General features: G+C 32.1%; 1 protein-coding gene across 1 annotated transcript in view; it reads left to right on the top strand.

The window, feature by feature from the left end:
* Positions 1–7,011: 7,011 nt before the first annotated feature.
* The window catches only part of LOC123696703, an 87,876-nt gene continuing 69,334 nt past the window's right edge, over positions 7,012–25,553 (top strand). The window contains exon 1 of the mRNA XM_045643056.1: positions 7,012–7,042. The gene's annotated coding sequence lies outside the window, so the exon portion shown is untranslated. The remainder of the gene's footprint in view (positions 7,043–25,553) is intronic.

Genomic DNA, 25,553 nt, shown 5'->3' with positions numbered 1-25,553 from the left:
AATGAGGACATCACTTCGAAAATCTGCTATGAATACAAAATGTATGGGAAATAAAATGTATGGGAGCGTTTAATGTAACATTTTTGGATATTTCTCGTTTTATTTTTAAAAATTTATTATGGCCATTTTACTCATTAGGTTAAGTACTTTCGATATCAGTTTAAAGTTTTTTGGTATCTGCAATAGTTACGGAATAATCGCTTGTGCACACTTAACGATTACACCCTGTATACCATTTCAAAAACGTATTCTAATTGTCCTTATTTGACAGTTTACGTGACATTTTAATATTACCGTGTAAAACTTTATTGGACGGATAAGTTTTAACCAAGCATTGAAAAATCGGCCCTAAGTGTCTTTAGGGTCAAAATTAAGATGACATGTGAAAGAAATGGCGGGGAAAAGATGTTCTAAATAATCTGTTTTTAATAATTAACGGCGCATTTAATTAAAAGCATAAAACAATAAAGAAATAGAAACTGCAGAGGAATTGAATGTTTTTTAATTGTGCTGCGGAACAAAAACTATTTCTGTTATTTTCAGTGGCAGTCATTTCGCAGTTTCAAACAATGCTATAGAAAATAAAATAAATAATACAAAGTATATTGTTTTATTCCTTTCTATCTTTCCACGGCACAATAGGCTACGTGACAAAGGTTTGCTTTGAGAATAAATATAGCTAGATAAAAATTAAAAAAACACGCTTTAATGAGATAAACTCATGAAATTATTGAGTTGTCTCCGATCCACAAAGGAATAAGTTATAAAGAAACTTACAAATAAACATATATGAGCTAATAAAAGGGTGTTAAAAATAGGGTGTGTTGATATAAAAAAACAAATTGGATTTTGATCTTTTTTTGCCCAATTTTTATGAAAATTTCAGCCATTTTTATTCAAAACAAAAACCACCAAAAGAACGTATTTATTTTCAAGATTACGACAAACAACTCAAAATTATAAATAAAAATAATAATACAGAAAACTTCAATACATTACTATACTAAACAAGCCTCTCCTTTATAACATCACTATAAAAAATGTAACCTATAAAGCGGCTAGGGTTGACAGGTTTCACGGACTAGCACATTCGTAGTCGGTCGATTAAATACAGATTAGGGATGTGCGATGGACCCGACTCGTGAAGTGTGACGATTGCTTACGTAAAACACGCTTTTTGTGACCCCAGGGAGTGTTTGAAAAATTGCGTAAGGTTATACTGTAAGTTCTGTGCCGCCTATAATAGCTTAGGAATATTTGTTTTTCTTGCTACCTAATAATTAAATTTCTACTTGGATAGAGCATTGAATCGCTCTATAAATGAAATATTTTTATATATAACAAGCTTACCGCCGGCGGCCGGCGGCTTCGCCCGCTTTGTCTAAAACCTGAAATTATATACTAAAACCTTCCTCTTGAATCACTCTATCTATTAAAAAAACCGCATCAAAATCTGTTGCGTAGTTTTAAAGATTTAAACATACATAGGGACATAAGGACATAGGGACAGAGAAAGCGACTTTGTTTTATACTGTTTTATACTTTGTTTTGTACTATGTAGAGATATAGGTAATAGCTCAAATGACCATGAGGTAGCATTCCGATTTTTTTTAATTTTTTTATTATTTAGATTCTTAAATAGGTATTCTAAATATGTAAGTATATTTGTTCTTGTTGGTTCTAAACATGTAGGTATATCTTCAATAACATAAAAGATTCGCTAATATAAACGATAAAGATTCTTCAAAAATCTTCTTTATTAAACTTCCCTTAAAACTTTTTCCAACCTTTAAGTTTTGCACTCCGAACTCTTAAATTTTTAACAATGGTTCCCACTTTACAAAACATTCTTTCAGTGCTATTTGCAATTACAAAAGATATATTTTACATAATTATTTTTAACTTAAATAAACCGTTTTTAAATTGTCAGAATTATACCAAATTTAAATGAGAAATCGATTGACTAGCCGAATGTTCTCAGGCAACAGAGCCATAAAAATACAGTCCTTCTTTATTTGAAGTGGGTTTAAAACATTAATCTTCTATATATCTAATAAAAATGTATTGCATAGCACAAAACTCGGGAACGACTGAACCGATTTCGATATTTTTTTTTATAATATTCCTTGAAGTGCGAGGATGGTTTTTATGGCGAGAAAGGTAAACATGTATCACGGGCGAAGCCGGGGCGGATTGCTAGTACCTACAGATATAATTGATACATCCCACGTAATAATAGAAAAACTGTACTTCTTATAAAAGTATTGGCTAACAAATACGACAGATGTCACCTTAATTGGGAAAATAATATATCCTACGTTAATAATCAAGTATTTCTATATCATATTATTACAAATAACAAGAGGATGCGTGCTTAATTAATTGAATAATAAAATTAATATTGTATTACTTGGTCAATTAAGTTTTCTTTTGAAGCAAATATGAAATAATTATTTCACTAATAAATATGTACTATATATTATATTTCTGTATCTTGTAGCTTTATAAAAAAAAATTCCGCCTGCGGTTTCGGTTGCGTAGTCAAAGTAAATTCCCATTATATATTTAACCTCTGTCAATAGAATCCTAGGTCTTACCATTTTACTATCTCCAGACACAACAATCATATCATGTAAAACCTCAATTGAGTCGTGAAAGTAAGACAAAAAAATAAAATACACTTTCGCATTTATCGTAAGTAAGGATTTGATAGGACATCATACCTACTACTAACTACATACACCTAAAATACTGTCATTCCACGCGTTAATTCTTTTAATGTAACCAAGTTCTTTAAAGAGACATGTCATCACAAAATGTCTTTCCTTTGAAGTTGTTAATATCATTAACAGAAAGGCAGAATGTAGGCTTTGCGATGAAACCAGAGTCATGTCTCTACATCATTTTCATCTATGTGTCTACCTAGACACTCCATTTTGTAACTTGTTTTTTGGTTCCAGAGAATAGTCTCATCAGATGTATGGAGGAAAATACCATGTGACGTAATTACCTTTTTGACAACAACGAATGCAATGTACGATACGATGAACGATAGGCGTCATCGTAGTTTAATGAATTAGGTATATGTACTAATTATTATACCAAATATATTTAAAAAATAATTCATAATATTGTTCATCCTTCCAAACTCCAACATAACCCAACCATCCATCTTTGAACGACCCAATTATTTCAAAACACAAAGTAAAAACACGGGGAATTTAATTAGAACAATCCGCTCCACTAGCATAAAAATAAAAAGTATTTCACCCTGTGATATAGAGTGCTCAGAGTGACTGGAACTCTCAAATTCATTACTGTGACCCGACCTCCTTAGCGAATACGTCTTAGCTTGAAATATATGACGGTATATAGCGCGCGGAGACGATTTATTAACGAACGTAACTTGAAATGAGCGCGGAACTTCCTTGAATATTTCTGTGCCTCCAGTGAATAAGGGAGTAAGACGAGTTATTCCCTTTGGTTTTTATTGCACCATTGGATTCAGCTCGTCAAAATACACAACATATCAAAAGGACATATCTCTAGCTGCATCCTAACCCATTTTTTCGAATGACCCAAACGGTATAAGTAGGGTGTGATTAACGGTATAAGTTACCTTATCCATCATTTTAGGCAATCGCAAAGGAACTATTCGTCTCGAGTCAAAATAACCCACGAACACAAGGACGTATGTGTAGTTATACTTTTTGAATAAAGACATAACTCATTTTGTTCCATCCGTGCTAACACTATTTTAGTATATATAAACGCATTTGTGTCATTTTTCTAACATGAGCATAAAGGAACAACTCTTAGTGTCATTGGTTCAAGTGACGAAATGAGACAGTTTCGCATTAATGCCGTGTTGCTATTGGTCTATTTGAATACTGCACGGAAACAACAGACACTATTTCTTTTTGCTTTAAAATATTTTTCAATCGTTTTTTCAATAAATATGCAACAATAAATCTTTATATTTAAAAAAAAAGGTTGATTGATCAGTCAACTTGGGATACTAATAATATTTCTATGGAAATTAACTATTTTTTCCAATAGATAAAAATACAGTTTTAATTAACACATTAAGTGCATTTAATGATATTATACTCTTTGTTTATATAAATACAGAACGATAATTGAATTTTCTAAAAAAGCCAACAAAAATGTTAAACTTATATTTTCTTCTTATAATTAGGTAAGTTTTATAAAAAATAACTACTTAGTTTTTTTTTAATTTAATCTAACCAATAATACTATAATTATAGACGCATAGAAAAAAAAATTATAACCAGTCTTGACAATTATGAATATTGTGTTCTCTCTCATATAGCGTTTTAGCCACTTTAATTTGCCTTTTTTATAGGAAAAAATCCGCAATATCGATACTATTTTGGTCCTGACTCCTGCATAATCGTTAAAATATTATGGATACTCTGGTACCACATATTTTGAAGAAATTGGGATATTGTCACGTAGAGTCTCATCAAGTCGTATTTGCATCCAAGGCACCTTCAAATCTGTGCTTAATTTTTTCATAAAATCTCTGCAGCTCATTGTTTTTTCTTTATATTTATCTATATTATTTTGATATTCACTCACACAGTCATATTATTAGGCTCATTTTTATTTTTGTTTTTTTCTCAACTTTAATGTTATTTTGTTGATATTGCTTGTTTACTAGAAGTCACATTTATTTTTTATGTACGTTTTATGTTTCATCAAGAACAATTGTACTTTTGTTAAAGAAAAAGAAAACAAGTATTGTTCCCAACAAGAAAACAATTAATTAGTTTACCTCTTGTTGTCACACAATTGGACTATTACTGGTGTGCCTTGTAATTGGCGTTTTTATATGTAATTTGTATAATTTATCTTAATAACAGCTGTAAGGTGCCTTTTATGAATAAAATAAAAAATAAAATAAAATAAATAAGATATAGAAATTGTTAAAATTTCATATCATGCCGTAAAATATCGCCACAGGGCACAGACTACCTATAACTTTCCCTAAGGTAACTGAACATACAGGAATATGGTTTTCGAGCTTCTCTTATCTCTTTATAGTGCTTGTATCCTCAATGTATAACTGTCGTGGTCATATCGTAGATTTGATCATTTCATGATATGAGTGGCCATTTCACGAAATGGTCGCATCACAAAATATTTTTTTAAACAATCGTAAAAGTTACGAAAAGCCCAATTATACGTCAAATGACGTACAACATCCTCTTTACTACAAAATGGCGGAATTTACCGGGAAGAGCCAACTATGTACTGCTAGGTCTCGACGGCTAATGAGTTGTTTCTGGATTTCGAAGTGATTCGATGGTAAATATAGAAAAGACAAAGATATTTCGCCGCGGTGTACATCAAATTTACGTAGATTGGACTTCTAAGGTTAAATGCATAAACACCTAAATGTTGTTTTGTTTTTATTATATCTAATAACGATAAAAAATCCGTTGATTTCATTCGTTTTTCAAGCTACATGCATGGTTGTTCCACTAAAAGGCCTCAATTGAGTCATAAAGTACACAAATTTCAAGCATGATAAGTCGCATTATTTCTATAAAACCAAAACTGGCAATAATATAAGTCGTGTTATGCGACTATGAACATAGTGCATTAGGGCATAAGTCGTTATATTGCAAAGAGCAAAAAAAAATTATGTGAATACATTGAGTTATTCCATGAAGTACTCGTTCATAAGGCCACAACTACAAAAAAACACGAAAAAAGTATATTTATGGGGTTGCTACAATATCTGTTTATATGTTAAACTAAAGTCTAACATCATATCTTACCCATACAAGCTTAAAAATTTGAAGTTACAAAGATTTAGTGTTGATATATAGTTTTTTGTCTCTCCTGAAAAGTGCTGTTTTTGAGTTATTCCCTTATTCACTGGAGGCACAGATTTCAGAAGTGGTATTCGCATTTTTAGATCGTATTATGGTTGATGATGATAATATTATATTGGTATGATAATAATAATGAGAATAAGTTTTGTGAACTGATTCCCAATTGTTGAGAGCAAGCAGTGGACGTTTATATTTGAACAATATCTTGTAACGATTGTTGTATGTTTTACGACTCCAATTGAAAAGATGTTTCAACCTTGTTTATTCTTCAAACTTCTCGTTATAAGGTAACGTAACGTAATTGCTCTTTATTGAATATAGCATGTTTCATGTAATTTAGAGGGTTTGGTTTCAAATATAGTTCGAACATTGCTTGCATTGGTAGAACAATAAAATACATTTTATGGCAAGTTATAGCTTTTTTTGTAAATCTTCATACATAAGGTCTCTATCTTAATTAAATGACTGACTTAGTAAATTTCATAAAAATAATATTTATTTTTAATCTAGATAAGGAAGCGCTTCACCACAATCTCGCCTGATGGCTAAGATGGCACGCGCTTCCCTAGTAGGTACCGGTTCACTCTTTGCTTGAAGACCCCCTATTGTACTCGTCTGGGAACACAGATAACTATATCTTCTTCAAAAGAAAGATACTGTAAAAATCATACAATTTTTCTGATGACGGCCGCGTCGTTTATATTCATGTTCTCGTTCCGTATGTTTTCACAATAAATTTCATCGCAAGAAAAGCGGCGCGGTACTTAGGCGTTTTTATCCAGCTGCGCAAACAACGTGTGCTTTCCTAAAACATGTGTTGAATTTGACGATGTTTTTAGTTAATATATTGAATGTATTAATTAATAATATATTAGTTTAACTAATTAAGTTATTCGATAACTTATTAATTTTATAGAGGTATCGTCGGTTTGAGTTGTTAACACTGTTCATGACTTTTTTTTATTTCGTTCAGTTTTTTTAACCTTTTCAAAGTAGTTATTATGTATATGAATTGGTAAAATTGATCTTAGCATTATTATAACATTAAAATCAATTAATTATATTGGTTAACTGAAATACCATTCGGGTCTTTTAAATGTAGAAAATTATTTAAGTGTTATTTATTATTCTAATGAAGCTTTGCATTTTTTCAGATTACATAAATCCTGCAGCAATACGTGAGTATTTTATAACTCTTAATTTTTCTTAAACCAGTTTGTGTACTTTAAAGTTTACGCACACTTTCAGATAAATTGCTAAAGGCAACTTTAACTTATTCCAAATTTATAACATAGAGCAACATTTTCATCTACTTTTTGATACTAAGATAGATTTTGATACCTATAAAGTACTTGTAAATGTTATGTAATACGAAAAAAACTTTATAATAATACGATTAATTGCGTAACAAATTAATCACCATAGATTGTTTTCAAGTATGGTGCATAGAAATTGATTCTGTCATTTCATAGTAGGCTCTACATTCAAGAGAAATGTACTTACCACGTTGTAAAATAGAACATGAATTCTAATTAATATAATATTGTAAGTATTTTAAGCCTAATGGCCAGTTTCATAGCATCTGGATATGTATTATATAGTATTAGCAGTTAAACTGATAAATTATTATTTAAGAAAGATGGCTATAAGCATTTACGAGCAAGTGATGAAACAGGTACTATATGTTTTTGACTGTATTATTATGTCTTCAGTCCAACAAAATAACACAAATAACAATACAATTATTGGATAATGAAACATGATTTAAACTTATTGTAGCGTGGGCGGCTTAGTCATTTACAAAGAGAAACGATAGTACTTGAAAATATCCCTTCGCAAATTTTGACCTAAACCAATGAGGTCACTTTTTACTTGACCAAAAAGAAAAGAAACACGTAAAACACATTTTTATACGCCTTTGATATATTACCTTGCCCGAAAGAAATCAAGTCTAGTCTAGTAATTATGATTGATGATGACAATCTAGGTTACGAGCATAATTTTCTCACTTATCAACAACATTCGTTGGACAACATCCAAGCGCCATATTTAGGCCTTACGGGGCGTACTCTATCAGCCATATGAATTACTAGCTGCACTCCGCTGTTTCACCCGCGTGGCTCCGTTCCTGTTGGTCTTAGCGTGATGATATATAGCCTATACGTTTCTCGATGAATGGGCTATCTAACACTGAAAGAATTTTTCAAATCGGACCAGTAGTTCCTGAGATTAGCGCGTTCAAACAAACAAACTCTTCAGCTTTATAATATTAGTATAGATTACTATAGATAGGTATGGGGCCCCCAACTAAAGGGAGTCCTAATATATATTGTATGTGTATCTTAAAATAATTGATATCATTGTATTGTATTGTATTGTCTATCATTCATCATCAACATAGTGTACAAAGTTTGTAAATCTGTCCGTTTAAAGTCTAAAGCAGTCCGTTACATATATATACGAATGATGTTATCGCTATAACATCATTCGTATATATCGTATATATTCGTATATATCTGTATATGTTAAAAGGATTGCTTAGAAATTCTAATTAAAAATTTAAAAATAAAAATAAAAATTCTATAAAAAACCAATATAATATCGACATTTCTGATGTTTGTAAAAAACTTGGGGTGACAACACAATGATACAGGGCCTCCTTAAGCCACGCTACGCCACTGGCCTACGTCATAACCATACAAGGTTTTAATTGAAGTACTAATTAGAGCTAGAAAACTAATATCCTTCTATAATTATGTTCCAATATAACATTTGTTGAAATAATTAACTTTATAATGAATGTGTGTCTAGAGATGTTTGTTTTAGGTGCTAATATATATTTGAATGTACATAAGTTATTTGATTCTGTATTAATTCTACATGGGTAGTTCTTTATTAAGTACGTATATTAAGAAACAGATGTTAATATATTACTCTTCGCATTTTACTGTTTATATGTGTTTATTGTACAACTTTAATGAAAGCGTCAACATATTATATTGAAAGTACGAGTCTTTTTGTCTTACTCAAGTAGCGCCTTTAACTATTCGATGCTACTGATGAGACAGGTGGATTGTACTTTACTTAAATATATAATACTAGAATATAAAAAGTTTTTAGAGAAAATAAATAATATTTCATAACATAAAAAAATTATTGATATAGATTACATTCGTCGTGCATTTGTCGTTGTATGGTCTCTAGCGGCTCTCTCTAATTGAAAACCCCTTTAAGTGCACTTTGGAACTGGATTTTAAAGTTAAAGCCAAATAAAGCATTACTTACAGAACTACAGAACCAAACGACCAATAGCCCTAATGATCCCATGCATGTGACAGCGAAGTGCATAATTTTGGGAAACACGCTTTTGGAATATGTCCAAACAAGTCGGATCAACTTACGCTGGTTCGGACGTTACGAGTGTATGGCGACTGGCATACTGCCACGCAACACGCAGCGTAGTGCGTTAGCGCGTTTTCTAACGTTACTTTTATCTCTGTATAGAAAACACTCACATTACACTGAAAACGCATTAACGTGCGTGCAAATGCAAACAATAGAACATTAGATTACGCATTCGCACGCTACGCTGCGTCGCCCGTACCAAACAGCGTAGCGCGTGAATGCGTTTACTAATGTTGCTTGTAAGTATTTTCGTTTGTACAGAAAATACGCACAGTACACATAAATCGCATTCACGTGCGTGCAATTGATGCACATAGGTGACGCATTCACATGCTACGTCGCTACGCTAAGCAGCGTCATTGCGTATTCTAACGTTTCTTGTGAGTATCAGTTGTATAAAAAGCATGCACAGTTCAATACATTGAAAGAAATTGCATACATTAGATCAAACATTTTCGCGCGACGCTGCGTAGTGCGGTGCGGTGTGCCAGTCGCCTATATTACATTGATTTATATACGTCCGTATTTATGCAAAATGGAACCACTCGACAAATTTGCTTTTTTTGGTTTCTTGAAGAATACTCATTTAAAAGTGGTCTAAATTCTTATACAAACAAGAACCACATGATTTTTACCTTGGAAACAAGGTATACTAAAAGCAGAAAGGAACCACCAGCAACAACGAATAATATATATGAAGCAAAACCGAACCACAGCACCACGGGACTGCTTTGTTCAAAGAAATAAACGATATTACTATCATGTCATTTTATACAAAACAGATCCGCACATACTAGGTACCATTATACATTACACATATTTCTATTAATAACAATTATTTTTAATACACAAAATGGAACCAGGTTTCAGTGGTATGGTTATGCGTAAAATAAATTCATAATTTAATTGTAATTTTTATTGCAAAATAAAACCACAAGCATTCGGTTCTATCATGCATAAATAAATATTGTAAAACATCCTAAGACCCATCATCGCTATACGGTACCAAATGCCTTGACTTGTGCACAATGCTTCTCCTCTTTAAACAACGTATTTCATTACGTCTTAAATAGCTCAAAGTGCTAAACTCCAATTTTTAAAGTAGGTAAAACGTCGAACATCTGTCAATATAGGTGACATTCAGCGAAGTATTTCAAATACGTGACGGCCGTTTTTTTCTCCGCGAAGTAAGTTCTATTTTTTTGTTAAATACCCTTAAAATTAAATGTGAAAATGTTTAGTAATAAATAAGGAAGCAATTGGTAAGAAAAGCATTGGAGACGAAACCCGAAGATAATAATGAAGATACAACGGGTAAGTAGTTTTATTTAATGCATTTAAGTACTTATTGAATCTATGAGATGCAGGTACGCTCCACTTTTGATTCATTCCCGACTGTGGAGTGATTTTAAAAAGATAGTTCATTAATTAGTAAGTACAAGAGGAATCCTGTGTGGATTTACGTATTTTAACGACACTGTTGTTGTTCACGAAGGCGAGTCGAATTATTAAGAGTCATTTTGTTACGATTCATCTGTCATTATGAGACGAAACTACTAAACCCTGTTTTAAAAACAACTGTCGATGAATTAGCCCACGAAATTCAAAATTTTAACAAGTTTATTTTATTTTTTGCTAGGTTTGGTCACTGTTGCGTGTGATTTTTAGGGTTCCGTACCCCAAGGGTAAAACGAGACCCTATTACTAAGACTCCGCTGTCCGTCTGTCTGTCTGTCCCTCTGTCTCATGAACTGTGATAGTAAGACAGTCAAAATTTTAATAGATGATGTATTTCTGATGCCGCTGTAACAACAAATACTAAAAAAACAATAATAAAATAAATATTTAAGAGACTCCCATACAATAAACCGTGATTTTTTTGCCGTTTTTATAGATAATGGTACGGAACTCTTCGTTGCGCGAGTCCGATTCGCACTTAGCCAGTTTTTTGTACATGGCGCATGTACCTGCAACATACTTAGTCGTCTAGTAGGGAAACGGCTTTATAAGAACTAATAATATTTTGCTGTCGCCTTATATCTACATATAAAAGCCACGTGGCTTTATTGTTTTGATTTAAAGCTTTTTTCTTTTTATTACAGAAGATAACGAAGAACCTTATACGTCGATGCCTCTGGAGAAGCTTTCTTCACCTTCAAGCGATATTCAGGCCATATTACATCTCATTCCACAATATGCACAGAGTTTTTATAACAATTTTATTAGTGATGATGCAATAGAAGACCATATAGATGGACTAGACACGGTGGATTTCGAAATCCAATTTGATGATAACGTCGAATGAACGTCCTCTATAAGTATTATTTTATATATCTTTTTAATTAAAGCATTATTACGATATTATAAATACATTGTTTCATTTATATCATTAAAATCCCTGGGTTGTGGTTCTTTTTTGTATAAGAGAAAACCTATCAATTGATAAATGTTAAAAGGAACCACATGCACATTTTCTTAATTATCTAGAAAGTTTAAGAATATTCAGAACAAATTTATATACACATACTTAAATAAGTAATTTATCAATGAATTTAAATAAAATAAATATTAATTTTTCTTCATCTAACAGAGCTGCAAATGTTTTTGTAAATCCTTTGATATCTCAGAAGTGCGTGTTTGCTGGGTGGTTCCTTTTTGCTTAAATACGGACATACTATGTGTATGTATACTTGAACACGGTTTTATGGTTAGTTTTGGCATCGATGTGGCATTGGACAGAATACTCTGCCAATATCTATCGTGTTATTGAATCAGTTTAGTTTAGAGCTTTGCTACTGATAGTTGTAGAGGAACACGAATTCTCTCGTCGATCATCGATGAAGGACATTTTATGTAATAACTAGCTGCGCTCCGCGGTTTCACCCGCGTGACTCCGCTTCTGTTGGTCTTAGGGCGGCCGTACACGGACCGCTTCAAGCAGTTGAGACCGACCGCTTGAAGCCGCGACCGCGCGGTGAACTATAGGCATTCATGCACCGCCGTACACATGACGGCTCGAGCCGTCGCGACCGCTTCAAGCCGTCAACTGCATGACGAAATTCCACTGTGCCGTTGACGGCTCGCGAGCGGTCGTGAGGCATACACTGACTGCTCGAGCCGTTGACTGCGCTAGAGCCGTCGACGGCTCCCTTTACCCCTGAAAATCAATGACTTGACTAGTCAAAAAAATCAACGGCTCGAGCGGTTGGTAGCGACGGCTCGAGCGGTCAACAACCGACGGCTCGAGCAGTTGACGCCGACCGCTCGAGCCGTCCGTGTACGTCGCTCAGCCGTTAACTGCTCGAGCGGTCCGTGTACGGCCGCCCTTAGCGTGATGGTATATAGCCTATAGCCTTCCTCGATAAATGGACTGTCTAACACCGAAATAATTTTTCAAATAGGACCAGTTCCTGAGATTAACGCGTTCAAACAAACAAACAAACTCTTCAGCTTTATAATATTAGTATAGATAAAATGGTAATGCTATTATAACGAACACCTATTTTGTATTGATCATGGAATAACTAGTGAATTGGTGAATTTGGAAATAAAGGAAAGATATGCTAATAATATGTTTGAAAATGTCATCCAATTTAAACCAGCATCATATTTCTCAACTAATATCATTAACGGTTTGGTATTTAGCCAAATGTGAATACAGCTAATAAAGCCGCTGCAAGATGCATCATATATTATCTCGACATTCGCTTGCGGTTTTGCAATCTCCGCTGCTTTTCTAAACGGCACGACTTTGCAGCGCTGCAGCGATCGATCGACCGCAATCCTGAATCCCTCTAGTTACCTTTGGTTTTGTTTAATTTGTTGAGTCGACACAATAAATAGAGATAGTAGGTATAGGTTGAATTCAGTTTAAATAAATTATAGTTTTAATTTAACAGCTCCAAACTTAGCTCCAAAGCGTTTTTTTTTTCATATAACAGTATTATAATGTTGTAGGTATGAGAAAATGAAGTATCATCGCATGAAGCATCATTTAGTTCTTATAAATTTCTCCAAACGGATCATAAGAGACGAGGAAAATTGTACGTAATGTCTCAATAATCAATTACAAATAATATTATAAAAAAGGAAGACGATAATATATGCATGTTTTAATGAAACTTTCCTTGATCTGCGGTGATACATTTGAAAGTACATACATATTTATCATAAAAATTTCGCTTTAAGTATGCCACTGAACAAGGAGGAAAACTGTTTTTTATTCAAAAGCCTGACAATAACAAGAAGTATATGAAGTTATCAAATAAAAGGTGCAATCTGCTTAGTGGCGATTTATGTTTACGGTACTAATATAGGAAAATTACAAATAGGGGTGTTTCTTTTTGTAATATTTTTAATTTTTACATGTCACGTACTTTTGAAAGGTAATAAAAATGTTTTGATAAATAAATAGGTTGTGTAATAAATAAACTTAATTCAACGTTATTTAACCAATTGTTAGTCAATTTATTATGTCTCGAGTTTTAAATAATATATTAGGCTATTACATTTTATTTACTTATTTATATTTCTGAATGTCATGTTCCCAGTAATAAAATTGTGTGACTTCAAATCCAAAAGACACAATGACAATTTCGCAAGCAAAGTTATTCTTAATGTTACAAAAAGTTATAATGGATACTCTAAAAGCTCTTATATTCAGAGTTATTTATTACATTACGGCACATTATTATTTTCATTTCGGTAATAAATTATTTTTTGGTTTACATTTGCACTGGTAGATTTACACATTTTTTTACGTTGTGACTTCAGATGCTGGTTGTATTCTGCTAAAAATCTAAATAAAAACATAGAGGTATCACATTTTCCGCAACTAATGCTTAAATAAATACGTAATTAAACGAATGACACCAGTTTACATATTTTTATGATTAACTTTATATTATTATTCTTATAGACAAAATAAATCTTCGGTGTAAAATAATTAACAGCGAACGCAGAAAATACGGTTTATTTTCTGCGCCCCTACATTCTAAATCATCGTTCAATACAATTCACCCAATCAATTCTAAACTCTAACTCTCTAGCAATAAAGTTCAAATTTCCATATCACTACAGAACTAAAAAGGCATAGAGCACCTGCTGCACTAAATATTTCCCACATTCGTGCAGACTGCATCGATCAGCTCGTTATGTTCTAGGCCTTTCCATTGAGTCATGTCGTTGACAATTTATATGTCTAGCGAAGTAACAATGTAAGCTCTTGCAAGAATCGATTCTATGTATTTTGTGTTCTCTGTTAGGTTTTCATGTCTTTATCTGTTTAAAGGATGTCTGCCCAATGCACTTATAATATGAAGTGCACTTATATAAATACAAATCTGTAAATTATTGAACGCGGTTATATTTTTTATACTTACTATATACAATTAAATATATGAAACACAAAGGTTGCTATGAACAATTAATAGGTAGTAAGCATCAAATAAAATTTTTACAGCTTTCATTTTCACTATTACAATAATTATCCAACAACACAACATATTATTAACAAAACCACAATTCAATTATAATTACAGAGCTACAGTAAATAAGTATTGCAAACTTAATACACATTAATTTTCATTTTAAGTTATTGTATTTAAAATTTATCGACACATACATTATAGTTCACTCCACTTTATTAATTCTATTCCCTGCAAAGTAATAATATAGAACTCAGAAATTCAGATTTTCAATTTTTCTTACTGAGAGAATAAGACGTGTATCTAATATTGTACAGGTGTAATCATATTTTATATGAATACTAGCGGTCCGCCCCGGCTTCGCCCGTGGTACATTTTTACGTTTTCTCGACTCCATAAGAACTATCCTCGTACTTCAAGAAATGTAATAAAAAAAGAATTAATGAAATCGGTTCAGTTGTTCTCGATTTATGCGCTTACCAACACATTTTGCGATTCATTTTTATATTATAGATTATATAAATTTATGTATTAGTTCCTACTTACCTACAGATTATAAATATAAAATATTCATATTTTTTGAATAAGTTATAATATAGACTATTTTTCAGATTAATTATCATACCCTTCTTCATTTTCCGAATTGATTTCTAAAAAGCTACCTTCAATAATTGAAGGTAGCTTTTTTATAAATAATATCTCGAATCTAAAAGATTTGCTTTAAATGAAAGCTTAAAGAACTATAACAATAACAAATAAAGAAAAATGCAAGAAAAGCGCGAATAAGTAATTGAAAAGGCTTTGTGAAACTTTGTTAAGTCGCTCAGCCTCCCAGCTGCAGACTTAAAAGATAATTTTTATTACATTTCATGAAACAGCAAGGCAAGAGAAATTAAAAATATAACAAGACAAACAACCTCATAGTTAGTGAATAATACTTTTTTTTTGTATAATCGTTGGAATGATAGGTATCATTCCAACGATTATACAAAAAAAAAGTATAATTATTTAGCATAGGTAAATCTTAATGGCTAGGTGCCATTAAGATTTACCTATGCTAAATAATTTAATTTGCCTCAACAAGAGCACATTAAAAGGAATAAACACCAACAACACAATTAAATTCTCCATCTTTTCGCAATTTCTAAGTTCTACGGAACATTACAATCATGGAGGGACTGCGAGTCCCCACCGGTCAAATAATTCAGTTTGTGTTCCATCGAACCGGTGGATTTCCTCCGATTTCCGAATGCTATTTCGAGAAACTATTAGCATTCGTTTTAGAGTAAGATACCGTCCATTTTCTACTCGCAATAAGTTAATCTCGTATATTGTGATTCGAATAATTTAGATGGTAGTTGTATCTTTTTAGAGTTTTTTTATTATTAGAGTTTGATCATAGACGCTTTCAGAAACTTTTTTTTTACAAATTTATGTACGTGGTAAGTTTGTCAGTAGTGTAGGTATTTTATATTACTTGTATTGCATATTATACCTACTATGTATTGCTTTTAATAAAAAGTCTTAACTGTGATTATTATTATAACATGTTTAACTTTTAATTTCTTCTTTACATGAAAAAGCTGAATAATGTTGCAGAACAGCTGATCATCATTTTCTGCCTATCGATCATAACGAACACTAGAATTCGTAATTGATGACTTCCTGAAAAAAAAAGAAATTATGCGTTTTTGATGACAGATTAAAATAAAAAACACCTAGAAGTTGCGTTACCAACCTTATTATATACAATAGTATTTTAAGAAAGTGCATTTAGTTACCACAAATAATGCTCATATACCTTATATCCAAGAACATTACACAGTCAATCCTTCAAAACAATGAAATAATCGAGTTCCAACAAGCCAGAGCCAAACTTGCGAGCGACACCAGTTTTTCCGCTCCATTAATGATTATTATTGTTTCAGACACGTTGTTTTGTCCGTCAAGCGCATGATGAATTACAACACAACACGGGAACGTAATTGATAGATGTGGTATAAGGCGGGACCACACAGAGCGAGCAGCCTCGCAAAAGCGCGGCAATTGTTCGCGAGGCTCGGTCTATGTGGATGAAGAAAGCGGCTGCAAACTTTACTGCTTACTGCACTTTCGTTGGCCAAACAACGTCCACATAGACGAACAGCAATGATATTACTAGCAAAAAGGCATAGATAGGTTACATTAGACTTTCAAAAAGAGCACGATGACGTACGTAATTGGATGTCCAAATATGATGCCATAATTAATCTATCGTGACCAATAAGAGATTAGCCACATTTCGACGCGCAACTTCTGCAGTGGTAATACAACATGTACACCTTTTTAATTATAAAATCATTGCCGAACAGCCTCGCGCGTAAAATGCTTTGCGAGGCTGCGCGCTCTGTGTGGACCTGCCTTTTGATAGATGTAGGGAGGTAATGAATTTTACTTACACACTAGGTTAGCGTGTACAAACAAGTTTTCTTCACACTTTCATGAAGAAAGGGACAAGGTCACTCGTGTTTATAACGATTAGTCACGTAGTAGGAACTTTAACCTGACTGTAAAAAAAATCCGTTGGAACAAGGCTTTCCTGCTATAAATTAATAGATAACAGAACATAGATGGAATGGTATTTGCAATTGAATTTTAAAATTCAGAACTAAATTACAATGTAAAGATTTTCCTTTCCCAGTAGCTGGACACCCATTATAACTACACCAACACTACATTTTCTATTCCTTTTAAATTCAATTACACTGCTGACATGTAAATTGGAAACCACGTAGAAAGAATAGATTTACACAATTCCAATAGCTTTTTATTCTCCGTGTGAACAGTAACTTCTTCACCTCGACAAAACTTTATTCAAAGGACGTTTCAAGAATTTATAATATATAGTAAGTCCATAGTAAAATGATTAATTCTAGTACATTCTAAAATAAAATAAATTGGCGTATTTCTCGTAAAAACTAGCAACATCAAAATGTTTTTATCTCTACACAGATTTTCCCGGCTTAAACAAAAATCTAGAAATTCTGTGAATTCGTTTTTAATCCGTTATTCTATGTATGTTGTAGATTTAGTTTCATTTTCATAACATGACAACATGTTTTGCATCGAATATTATGCTAGATGTTTTAGTTTTTTTTTTTTTTTTTTTATACGTTGCGAAGAAAATATTTATCCATATTATGTTGTGCTAAGAAAGGACGTATCTCTAAAAAGTAAAATAAGTAGGTATGTGTTATTTTTAGAACCGTTATATAGGTATATTATATTATATGCTGACTTGAACAACATTGATTTCCAGGATAAACGGAATTAAATAACTCTAATGAGAAAAGGGGTAATTTCAAAATATTTTTACTATACGTTTTTCTAATGAATTAGGTATGTCGCCTAATTTATTTTTGCATGTTGCTTCTGTGCATATTGTGTTCATTTTATTGTTGTGCATATAAATTATAAAAGTTATTATATAATTGTATAGCGAGTTGCTTATGTAACAACTGTTGCATGGATCTTTGTAAATAAATAAATACAATTTTGGTTTAATATTATTATAATATTACCTATGTGCATTTTATCTCACCGTTTATCTCATATCAAATTGTATCCCATATAGAGTTAGCAAGTTTGGTATACCTTTGCTTATTAGGTCAGTAAAGTCGAAAAAGACAGGTTCAAAATGCCTCATCCCACAGTTAGGTTTCCGTAGATTACTCCACATTTCACGTAACAGGAACAATCATAAACGTAATTGCGTTTCGACGGTCGTACCGGTCCGAAAACTTAGTTTGTGTTCCGTTAGAGGGGATTATTTCGATTTCCTGAGTTCTCTTGGAGTTTTATGAACAGGTATAATGTTCTTCCTGACCGATTCCTTATCTTGAATATGTACATATTATAATGATTGATATTAGTGTACGTACATACACAAACAGGTGTCACTATATCTAATAGTAGAAACCTATAGTAAAAATTAATAGCCTCTTCCTAGTATCTAATCTGTGCCTCTATTTATTTTTATTTACATTAATAAGGCAGGGATGAATATAGGTAACCTGTATATTGCATAATGATTGTCAAAATAATTTTTAAATGCGTTTTTGAATTAAATTGGATCACAGCAATTCAACAGTTAAATAGGTTAATAGAGTATTTGGAAACTATATAGACATGATAAACATTAAAGAGGTATATACCAATAGTTATTTCAAACAAATGAATTTCTAAAATGAAGAATAAGTTCTGCGATACTATGGTACCTTTTATAGCAAAATTATTTCCCTAATACTCGCTTTATTATCACGTCGCTCCGAATAACAAAAAATATTAGAGTGAGTATTTCCGTACATTTCTGGAGTAAATAAAAACTGTCATCTAAACCGGCATTCCATCATATTTAATACTAATTTAGCGACAACACTCAACATGGAGCTTCTGCAAAAATATTACTTGGAACTTTTTTATTTACATTATGTTTCCTTAGAAACCCGGCGAAGTGCCATTCCTGGGGGAATTGAATCTCTTTTGTGGGGAACAGCGGGACATTTCATTTGTTTTATGGCCATTTTCCCCAAAACTGGGAGGTGCGAAATTGGCAATACTTTCTGTGTAAATTGTTGCAAAATATACGATAATTCGAGTGGTGCCAGACTGCCGTTGGCGCCACGGCCTTTTAGTTTTTGGGAAGAATATTGGTAGAAACCGATCATACTGAACTAAGTTTTAAGCAGTATAATATACAAAAAATCGCTGAAAATCAAATGAATGTGTATATAATATAATTAATTTGTAGTAATATAAAAAGGTGATGTTTATAAGTTTAATTTTATTAAGTAACGTTGAGAACTAATGATTTATTTCGAAGACTATTTTACCAGTTATGTGATTTTTGAAATAGGTACGTGGCTATATTTAAAAAGTTAAGGCTAGTAAAGAATATAGAATTGCATTTAAATTCTCGAATAACAAGTAAGCTTAGAGTAGGAAGCGTTAAAAACAATTTCTCATAGAAACGGCAAAATTTTAATAAAATTCTAAATGTTATAATTTATTTTAATTGCCCAACACTGTACCTACAAAAAAATCACAATTGCAACAAAACAACTAAGTTCATTAAAAACTTTCATTTGCAAAGTGTATTCTCTAATCGTATTATAATAAAACGAATTAAAAAGTTTCCTTAATTACTTTTTTAAACTTGAATGTTTTCTTGTGCTAAATTGAACGGGATTTATTTCTGTAATTACTCGACTGAAGGCGGGTTATTGCGTCGTATGTTTTGTTTAGAGTCCCTGATTAGCTCTAGTCGGATATAGGTTTCCAATTTGTAGGTTACCTCTCGTATTGATAACGTAAGTTGTTATTTACTTATAGAAGACAATTCTGTAAGTTTCCAAAGGATTCAAGATTTAGTAAGTTATTAATAGAAACAAATGTTAAAAGCTTATGGATTCAAAATTCACTAAATTCCTTCATGATGATGATGATGATGATGAGAAACAAATGTTAAAAGCTTATGGATTCAAAATTCACTAAATTCCTTAAAGCTTCAATGTAAAATATACCTAATTATTTTATTATTAAAGCAATATGCAAAAATAATCGTGGGTTGAAGCAAAAAATACATCCCTAGTTCCCACTAATATTAAAATAGTGAAAGTAATTTTATTTGTCCGTCTACGATGAAATGCCTAAACGACTGAACGAATTTTGATGATATTTGAAACAGAGATTGATTAAGTAATGAGAAATTACATAGGCATAGTATTTGTCACGATAAAAATTATGCCCCTGAAGTAAGTAGGTAAATGAAAGAAAAGCTCTAATATTATAAACATGTTATTTTCATTAAAAATTCATAATATCTTTGAACTCACATGAATTAAATTAGATAATGCCCGCTTTAATCCTAATTTTGTTAAAAAGTACTTTTAAGAATATTCACGACATTATGTTATTATTACATTGTTTAAAATACTTACATAATATATTATATTATTTTCTTCATGAGACTAACTTAAAAGTGTTTTGAAGAGCTAACTACGTTCGTTAGAATAACTAAGAAAACTAAATTCACTTTCTAATGTCATTACAATTCGATCATTTGTCGCAAGATAAAAGAGCATCTTAATAGACAGATAAAATAATGATCTTGATAAGATTGATGCAGAATTTTGTTATCAGTTATTTTTGTAACCGCATTTCTATTAACTTGTTCTTATATTTTAATATAAAAAGACCGGGAATTTAATGTTTTTCATCAGAAGCTGATCACTCATCATCACAATCAGCTTTTAAGGTAAGTTTAATTTATAATATTATAATAAATTTTAGTTTATAGTTTCCATAAGTAAGAAAAACACAGTAAATAATTTTCAAACGGACGTTGGCTAACGAATACGACGAATGTCCTGGCTAAAATTTGATAATTCGAGACAAAAAAAAATATTAACGAAAACAAAATATTAATGGCTTTGATAGTCATTCATATTTTGTAATTAACTTTGAAGATTTTTTTAATTTAATTATTTTTGATCCAGTGATTATGAATACTGGGTTCACTCGCACAAAATCAGTGAATTTCCTTTTCAATGTGTATAAAGTTATTTAATCTATTTTCAGTTCAATTTTGTCCTACCTTTTAAAATAACTCCTAATTGTATTCAGCTTGTTTGATATTATAATAGGTAGGTATTACCTTTTTAAATATTTCATTGTATTCAGTTTGTTTGATATAATTAGAGAGAAAAAAATCGATTTTCAAATAAAAATGGCGCGTATCGAAATTTCTCAAGAGTTATGAGGGTTGTAAGCTTAATTAAAAGAATACCATCTCAACTGAGGAGTCCTCGAAGAGGCTTCTAAAATCTATATACCCTTAATATTGCCCTGAAGTAATTATAAAAGTTATTTTTATCCGCCTATCCGATTTTTATTTAGATAGATTTTTATGAGGATTATCAGTGTAAAAATTATCCCACCAAAAACATAAATGTGAAATTTGGAGCCGAGTTCAATCGTTGACTTAATTTGCCAAAAAAAGAAATGAGATCTAAATGTGTGCCAAGTTCTGCAGACAGTCCAGAAATTTATTTACAAAGATGTATTAAGTTCTTAGGTTGACTGAAAACTCAATTGTTTTATTTTCCCTTAGAGAACAATGTTTATTCCAAAATATAACTTTTTTTAATTTGAATAATATAATTATTTTCACCAAGCAAACAACAAATGACCTATTGAACCCCATAATTTGATGAGGCTAGTTTGACATACTGTTTATATTTTGTGAGGTTCTAAAAACCTTATCCTTTTCGCCTTACTCCATGACGTTACGGTATTGCCATGAAGCGATCTTGAAATTTTACTCTAAACGCGCCTAAAGATGTTTCACTCATATTAATATTACGCAAATTAAATCATTTCGACCTTCGACGAAGCCTTCTTCCATTACACCATTTATGGTAATTATTTTTGCATGCTTGTATTGGCTGAACATGTTTGTGCTTTATTAATATAATTGTATCACCATTGAATACCATGTTTAAAGCAAAATAAAGATTTTATTTATTTATTTATTTACACTGAAATTAAAACTAAACTAAACACTCATAAATAAAGAATAATTAAATGTGAATATGTAAAATTATATATTATTTTTAACTGTATGAGCAATATTTTTATTACAATTTTCTTTTATTTTACGTTTAATAACACTTTTGAATAAAGAAATCATGCAATCGAAGTGATCAGCCCTAGCGATACTAGCGCGAGTGAGTGTGATGTCAGAGGCGCTTCGAATCTACAGATGTTTCGTCCTAAAATATGTAAACTTCAATAATCTATATCTCAGTCATTTATTGATGGATTTCAAAATTTTTTTCGGCCACTGATTAGTTTTGATCTATTTTTAAAGACTAGTAAGGTGAATATACTATTTTCTATTTTTTTAAACTTTTCCATTTTTCCATACAAACAAAATTAATGTCATTGAAAAAAAAATTAAATACAAATTAAATTCAGTATTTTCTGATTTTTTCCTTTGTACACTCACTATTACCTAGTTGATTACAAAATTTGAACTTTCTAGGTCATCTGGAAGTGGGTTAGGTTTTGTATATGTCTATAAGTCAGTCAGTCTTAAAAATTGCGATTTTTGGATATTAATATCTACGCAACTGTTTAATCTGTATTTATGAAATTTAAGGTTCTTGTTTATCTTGAGGTCCTCTTGATATGTACCAAATTTGGTTTATTTAACTTAAATAGTTTTCGAGTTATAAGGGGGTGAAAAGTGGCTCGAAATGGTTCGTGTAAATATACACACGGCTGCTGCTCGCCAGTTCTCTTCGCTTGAACTCGGCTTGACACGCTGCCGCGTGTCTAGATATTTAATGTACCTTTACAACTGTTAAGCCTTTAATAACATTTATTTCATAATATATAAAATATATTTGAATTTACACTCATTCATTCGTTATAATACACTTATTCATTGATTATAGTGTTCAAAATATCCATTTCATGCAAAATGGTATTTTCCATGTATTAATTATGAGGTCTGTGGTTAATTATTATAAACTAATTACCTACTTACGAATGTAATTAGATAACGCTTTATATTACTTTATTATAATTGATGCTATTTCTGAAAATTATACAACTACATTTTTTTACAGATGAAGCTACTTCTAAGTATTGCTATATGCCTCACATCGGCGGTGGCTGAACAAATGTGGGATCAATGGGATCCATCCCATCAAGAACAGCTGTACAACAAGCCTGCTTCTCTTCCTGATATCTGGCCAAATCTCCAGAGATACCGTTTGAAGAATACACCGCAAACAAACCCACTACTATCAATGCCAAAAGCACACGAGAACGTCCCGTTCTCGTACTCAAATGAAAACCACAACTCATATTTCTACAAAAATGCCTACCACACTTCGTACCCCTCTGCAGCATCTCTATATCCGGGAATATTCGAAAAATCGTATCAAAACTTGATCGAGAAGTCAAACCCGTTCGCTATTTCGCATGTATATCCTAATTTGTACCGCAACACAGTTGAAAGGGGCTACCAGAATCCATTACAAAGGTTATACCGCAATCCAATCCAAAATGTATACCGCCCATTCCAAGTAATTAACAGAATCCCCTTACAAACTGTATACCGTAACCCATTCCAAATTGTAAACCGTAATCCATTGCAGAGTTTATACCGCAGCCAAATTGAACGTCAAAATCCAAGACAAAACTCATACCATAACTCATTACAAAATTCGTACCGCAATTCATTCCAATTTGAAAGTCAAGACCCACTCCAAAGTTTATATCGTACTCCAATTGAAATTTTAAATCGCAGCCCATTCGAAATTGTAAAGCAAAACCCATTAGAAAGCTTGTACCGTAGCCCGTTACAATCTTCATACCGCAATCCCTTCCAAATTGATAGGCAAAGCCCACTTCAAACGTTTTATCGAAATCCAATTGAAAGTATTAATCACAACACATATCAAATTGCAAATCACAAGCCATTACAAAATATATATCGCAGCCCCTTCCAAATTGAAAAGCAACCAATTCAAAATTTATACCGTAATCCAATCGAAACTACAAGTGAAGAGCCCCTACGAAATGACCGCGATAAATTTCAAAATGTAACTCGCAACCCGATAGAAAGTTCATACCGCAGGCCGATACAAAATTCCTACCGCAGCCCCTTACAAAGTTCCTTCCGCAGCCCATTACAAAATGCGTACCTCAGGCCAATAGAAAATTCATACCGCAGCCCAATCGTAAGTTCATACCGCAGCCCGATACAAAGTTCCTTCCGCAGCCCGATACAAAGTTCCTTCCGCAGCCCATTACAAAATTCGTACCTCAGCCCAATAGACAATTCATACCGCAGCCCGATACAAAGTTCATACCGCAATCCATTCCAAAGTGAAAACAATCAATTACAAAGAGTATACCAACGCCCATTACAAAGTTTATTCCAAAAGTCATTCCAAAACCTGAATCTAGATAGAATACCATTCCGTTTTCCCATACAGCGTGGTTGGAATCAGGCTGTATATCCAGTCAGAAAGAATTTGTATCCCTATAGAAGAGTATCAAATTCACCACTTAGAATTGTATATTAATAAATTTAATTGTAGTTTGAATAAATATTGAAATTGAACTTGCCTTTTTCTTTACTATGTATATTACCTATGCTTTACAGAAAAAAGTATAAGGAGAGCTTGTACTTTTTTTTTGCGTAGAAGAATGTAATGTGTAGGACCGAATGTATTTAAATTGTTTGTGCTAAAACAATGAGACATCCTTAAAGAGTTAATTAATCAAAAATAAAACACAAAACAAGAGGCAAAACATTTATTATACATTTTACTAACAATAACTGGCGACAAACAATAAGAATAAGTAAAATTATACAAGGACGAAATTCTTGGATTGATTTTACTCTACATTTTTAAATTATAGACTTTAGGGTTGCTATAGACATGATTAATTCAATATTGTTAATATTTTTTTCAAAATATGCAATTTTGTTTCATTTATTTAAGAGTTAATCCAACCACCACGAGACAATCTCCGTCTATACACTTCCAATAGTGGCGAACCGACTTTAAAATCATTAACATTAACTTTTGAATACATCGGTCTCTGCGAAATATAACTCGGCCGATGATAAAAGAGCTGATGCAAGAAGCCTCGTCCTTGTGATGTGTGATCATCATAATTTGGTCGGTTTTGCCCAGATAGGTCCCATTGCATCTGCATTGCCGCAGACGCCACCGCAAGCCATAATATTATTAGATACTTCATCTGAAAAAACATATAATAGAACTATGTAAAAAGT

This window comes from Colias croceus, chromosome 13, assembly GCF_905220415.1.
Source record: "Colias croceus chromosome 13, ilColCroc2.1".
Classification (NCBI taxonomy): domain Eukaryota; kingdom Metazoa; phylum Arthropoda; class Insecta; order Lepidoptera; family Pieridae; genus Colias; species Colias croceus.
This window is presented reverse-complemented; position numbering and strand designations above follow the sequence as displayed.